A 6,427-nucleotide genomic window follows, 5' to 3' on the forward strand; every position below is an offset into this window, starting at 1 on the left:
AGAGGCCTCCTTTGGCTTTTGCTAACTGAAGAGTCTTATAAAGAATTCTTGGCTTCTTCCCCTGCCATATGAATCGCGATATCAGTTTATCTAATTCCTGGAATTTCCCTTCAGGAAGTTCTGCTGGTACATTTTGTAACAGATATAATATTCTAGGTAGCACATTCATTTTTATTGCTTCAACCCTCTGTCCCAGTCCTAGAAAGGGAACTAGGTTCCACCTGGTCAGATCCGATTTAATTCTGGAGAAAAGGGGGTCATAGTTTTCCGGTATAATCATGTCCAGGTTTTTTGGACTATTTGTTAAAGAAATTTCAGGAATCTTGACACTTGATGAAGAAGACTCAGGAGACTCAGATGGCTTAAGTTGAAATAGTTTATATAGCTCGGCCGAGGAGAAAATGACAGACAGTACACATGGTGCCCAGTGTAATGCAAAGTCAGTTCTAACAGACCAGTCCGTGTACTCAGTATTTAGTATTCTTGAGATTGGGATTGTTATGTCTATCTATCATCCAATGGCTTCAGCTCAGCTTGGGAACTCAAGGTGAGAAACAGCGTTCAAGGAGACACTAACGTGTGAATCGGATCCAACCCAGACTAAGAAAAACACTGTCTCTGTGTGCAGATAACTTTAAGGCGAATACAGGTATTATTGGGACACATATAGAGACAATTTAGAGAATTAACTAAGGGAAGGCATAAAGCAATATTAAAATTCCACCACACTATTCACTCCAAGATATTTAATTGCCTTTAAATCCCAGTTAACTTTAAACTCTTCTCTGATGGTTTGGCTAGGAGAACAATTAAATGTTAAAATTTGAGATTTGTGGGTGTTTAATTTATAACCTGATAAGGTTCCATATTCCTTGAGGGTTTTAAGCAGATCTGGGAGAGAAGAAGATGGTTGTCCCAAGTACATTAATATATCATCAGCAAACAGAGCAATTTTATGTTCTTCTTGAGAGACCATGATCCCTTTTATCTTCTCATTTTGTCTTACACATTGACCCAGGGGCTCTATAAAAATGGCAAATAAGAGCGGGGACATAGGACAGCCCTGCCGACATCCCCTTTCTAGCACAAAGTTATTTGATAATCCTCCATTAATGCGAATTTTAGCCATTTAGATGGTTCGTAATATAAAGCTTGTATTAAATTGATAAAGTTATTGTGGAACTGAAATTTCTCTAATGTTTTATTTAGGAAGGACCAATCAACAGAGTCGAAAGCCTTCACTATTCCCTAACAGTACAGCTTCTAAATTGTTTGTGTTTATATGGTTAATGACATGCAATGTCCTCCTAACATTGTCCTGTGTTTGCCTCTGTCTAATAAATCTCGTTTGATCCAACTGTATGATTTGTGGAAGTATTATTGCTGGGCGTTTTGCCAGAATTGAAGTGAAGAGTTTATAATCTTGGTTCAATAGGCTAATAGGGCGGTAATTACTGCAATCTGTCTTGTCTTTACCATCTTTTATACTTATGATTGCCTCTCTCCAAGATGGAGGGATCTCTCTTTTTTTAAGGACCCAGTTGAATGTTTTCAATAATAATGGTGATAAGGAGTCTTTAAAAGTCTTATACCATTCCGCTGGGAACCCGTCCGAACCAAGAGACTTACTTAATTTAAGTCTAGAGATTGCCTTTTGGAGTTCTCCCATGGTCACATCAGCCATTAAAAGTTTATTCTGGTCTTCTGTAATTGTTGGGAGATTAAGCGAAGCAAGCAGAGATTCTGGTGACTTGTCCCCCTTGTTGGCCATCTGGGCATATACATTTTTTATAATATTTTTCAAAGCAAATGGGAATGTCCTGAAAGTCATGTTTTATTTGTTTGGTGGCTGGGTCTTTTATTTTATATACTACTCTCTCTGCTTGCTGCTTTCTTAATTTATAAGCCAGAATTTTGGTTGATTGACTACCTGCTTCATAATACCTCTGTTTCAAAAAGACTAACTTCTTCTGTATATCAACTTCATAAATTTCTTTGATCTGATTTTTGACTTCCTTAATTTTCTGAGTAATGTCCAGCTGGACGTCTTTTTTATGTTTTTTCTCCAGATTGTCTAACTCTTTTTCTAGTTTATTCAGTTTTTCCTTTCTGAGCTTCTTTTCTAGGGCCAGTTTTGCAATTATTTTTCCTCTCAGGACCGCTTTACCTGCATCCCACACCATAATTGGAGATACTTCCCCATTATCATTTTCTGACAAGTATAATTGAATTTCCTTTTCAACTTCTTCCCTCATTTTTCCTTTAAGTACACTTAAATTAAGTCTTAAGGTTTTTAAACTTATATCTAGATACATTGGACTATGGTCCGATAAATCCATTATCCCAATTTTACAAGACCTTACAAAACCAATATCTTTCGAATACATAAAAAAATAATCAATCCTTGAGTAAGTTTTATGTGGTGGGGAATAAAAGGTATAGTGTTTAGTTGTGGGATTAAACTCCCTACATACATCACAAATGCCCATCTCTCACATCATCTTTCGCACCTTATTGTCTATTGTGTTGTTCTGGGTCTGAGTTAATCTTGATGCATCCCACTCTGGATTCAATCTCAGATTAAAGTAACCTCCACAAAACACCCGTCCCTGGGCTTTTGTAATCATTAGGTCAAACACCTTTCTATAAAACTCCCATGCTGAGCCTGGGGGTGCATAGACATTTAAGAAAGTAACTTCCAATCCCTCTAATTTTCCTACAAGCATATTAAACCTACCTTCTTTATCCACAATTTCTGTTATCTTTTCAAAAACTACTCTTTTTGATATAAGTGTTGCCACCCCCCTTCTGTGTCCTGTCTTATAGGAGGATGAATAGATCTGATTAAAGCCCTGCCTTTTAAGTTTAGCATGCTCAGACTCTGTTAAATGGGTCTCTTGCAGAAATATTATGTCTACCTTGTCTTTTCTCATTTTGCTCAGAATTTTATTTCTTTTTATTGGATTAAGTACACCCTTCACATTATAAGAGGCCAACCTAAGTGTAACTTTTTGGCTTTCCATTATTAATCAAGTGCTGCTTTTAGTCTTCATACCCCCCCTCCACTCAAACTTTACAAAAACATGAACACAGAAAATAGCATTAATAGAACAGTCCCAAAAGAACAATAACTTCATACATTTTACCAATGTCACAAGTTGAACTTCCAGTGTTGGGGTTTCATTATTGACCCTAGAAGAGCTGAGATGTACTGTCAGCTCAGAGGGAAAGCCTCCATGTATGTCCAGTTTTGGAAGGCCCTCCATGTTTTTAGTTTGTTCAGAACTTCCCCAATCTTAAATTATATGATAAATGTTATTAACCTGAACCATCCGCTTCCCATGGCAGTGTTTAAGTATAGTTTGTTCCACAGTCCCTTCAATTACTCGGCCTCCTTACCGTGGGGTACTCGCGCTGAAACAAGATCACTGTCAGAGTTCACTGGTAAGAGCGCCTAAAAGCGTCCAGTCTCTTTCTGAAATCCTCCTGTGGAGCCTCTTGCTGCTGCGCTGCTCCTCTCGGTGATCGCACTTTGTGCCACATCAAGTTTCCCACTCTGTCAACCCAGCTTGTCGGTGGTTTATATATCGTCACAGATAAACCTCTCTTCACCATGTCCTTTGTAGCCTCCTCTGCAGAGTTGTACAGGCATGTTTCTCCCTCATAAAACACCCTCATCCTGTCTGGAAAAGGAGTCTGGAACCTTATTTTATTCTCCCGCAGCACTTTCTTTGCCTCGGTGTATTCACGGCGCTTTCTGAGGGTTTCGGGTGCATAGTCATGGTCCACAAAAACTTTTCTCTCTTGATAAAGAAACCCCTTTTTTTGCCACACGAGTTTCAGGATCTCTTCTTTTGTTTTGCTGCTGGAGAATTTAACTACGATGGATCTCGGGGGGGAGTCAGCCGGAGGTTTTGGTCCTAATGCGCGGTGCGCGCGTTCGATCTTGAGGTCGTTAGTGGGAGACAGCTCCAGTTCATCCTTCAGCAGATTTTCCACAAATGATATCATCGATGTGGAGTTGCTCTCCGATCCTTCCTCTATGCCGTGAATTCTTATATTCTCCCGTCTTGCTCTTCCCTCTTGATCTGTAAGCTTCTCTTCCAACTTAGCCTGTAGCTTTATTAGCTCTCTCGTAGCCTCATCCAGCCCCTGCACTCTCTCCTCTGACTCTGCAAGTCACGTTTCGACTTCATCCACTCGTTTGTTAGTTGCCTTAATATCCTTTCTTATCTCACGAAGAGTATCAGCATTTTCACATCGAAAGTCTCTGAGCTCTTGCAATGTCACCTGCATGCTAGCCATGTCAGCGTCCACCTGTGGCTCTTCCTTGTCAAGATGGCTAGCTGTGTCGTCTTCGATCGATTCTTCCTCGGCTGTTTGAGCCCTATCCTTCATCTGTGAAACTTTTTTTTGTTTTGGTCTAGGCATGCTATAAACGCCACTTCTTAAACTTCTTTTGTTGATATTTAATCATTCAAAAATCCAGCGTTTATCTCAAAGATCGGGGAGCTCTGCTCGTGTGCTGCCTATCTCATGGCTGCTCAAAGTGAAAGTCAAAAAAGAGCAGTTTTTTTTAAGTTTGGTTAGAGAGAATATTTAACTAAAAAGTCTTAAAATTTGGGTTAGCTTGTTTTGAGTTGGATTTAAACAAGGTGATCATTGAAATGATTTAAATTACTAAGCACATGAGACTTAAAGCAATGATGTTAGCCCACCATAAAACTTTTATTTGAAATAAAAAATACAAAAAATAACTGTGTTACCAATTGAAATATTCATTATTATTATTTTTTATGTTTGATCAACATTTTGTTTTTACAGTGCAGTGTAGTTTAAGTCAATTCTTTTAGCACTGAAGTTGTATCTACTTAAACCTTTAATTTAGCTCATCATGACTCACATCATTTGAGTGAAAACACTTCCTTCAGTTTTAAAACAGTGCACTTCTTGCCAAAAACATTAGTTTGACTGAATTTTGATTGAATTAAAAGTTATAAATGGCCCACTCATAATTTTCAATTAAACTCTGCTGAGAATTTTTGCTTCTGAACAACTTCAGAGTCAACAGTGCAGATGGAAGGACAGGTTACTGTAAAAACACATGATTATTGCCACTGTGATGGAGGAAGGAGATTCCTCCAGGCCTCCTGTGTGCTCATCAGGTTTGATGGCTGACACCTGGATGGGTGTGGGTGTGGTCACTCAGGCTGAGCAGACATGCTCAGCTCAGTGCAGCCACACTCCTTCTGCCCTTCATCCTGGAAAGATCCTGGAAAGATATATGTATATATATATATATATATATATATATATATATATATATATATATATATATATATATATATATATATATCAGCAAACAGAGCAATCTGAGATTGAATCCAGAGTGGGATGCATCAAGATTAACTCAGACCCAGAACAACACAATAGGCAATAAGGTGCGAAAGATAATGTGAGAGATGGGCATTTGTGATGTATGGAGGGAGTTTAATCCCACAACTAGAGACTATACTATAATTCTAAAAAATGTCTTACTGACTTCACATGACTAGCTACTGAACATCTAAACTATGCCTGTTTTAAAATAGAGTAAATAGAGTGATTGTTAAAAAAAATCTTCTTCTTCTTCTTCAGCAAGAACAACAATAAGAACAACCATTGTCTTCTACTTCTACTGTACAAACAACAAATGCTCCCTCTCTGCTCTGTCTGCCTTCCAGGTAGATTTCAGGACCGGCTCATATTGAAAACTACATTTCACTCTTTTTGTCCCCCAAAAACTTCTGTAGACAAACATGGCTGTCTGTGAATAGAAACCAAAGTAAAAAGCCAAATAGGGATTACTGTTCACTTATTTGGAGATGTTTCATACACATAAACATTATGGGCTCTAATTTCGTGGCACAGCGCAGGGGCGCAAGCCTGGCGCAGCCTGCGCAGTGCTAATTTCGTGCGGCGCACCGCCGTGCGCTACCATTTTGACAATTTGGTAGACCGTCTGCGCAGAGATGGGTGTGACGGCGCCAGGGGGAGTTGACGGCGCACCAGAAGGAGGTGTCAGCAGATTCATGTTGGCGCAGTGACAATTTGGTGCCAAAAAAGTGCGCTGAAAGCTCGCCAGCTCCAACCTGGTCTATCCTCGGAGCAAGGCGGAGCGCACCCCACTCAGCTGTAATTTGGTGACAGGCGCACATGTTCGCACATGTCAACAAAGCCTCAGAGGCAGGTTTCCAGAGTGTCAGGCACATTTTAATGCAATAAACAATCACAGCAATCACTATTTAATGTAACCGTCTGAACCAGCATATACATTTAAATCTATATTAACTGTCCCGTCACATCTGATGTCAGATTAAAGCCGTTTTTCATAATGGAAAGTTAATTGGCAGCTGGAAGTTTGATGCACATCTTACAATTAAACAAT

This window comes from Halichoeres trimaculatus, unplaced genomic scaffold (genome assembly GCF_033239565.1).
Source record: "Halichoeres trimaculatus isolate MK-OKI-2021-1 unplaced genomic scaffold, fHalTri1.1 fHalTri1_scaffold_13, whole genome shotgun sequence".
Classification (NCBI taxonomy): Eukaryota; Metazoa; Chordata; class Actinopteri; order Labriformes; family Labridae; genus Halichoeres; species Halichoeres trimaculatus.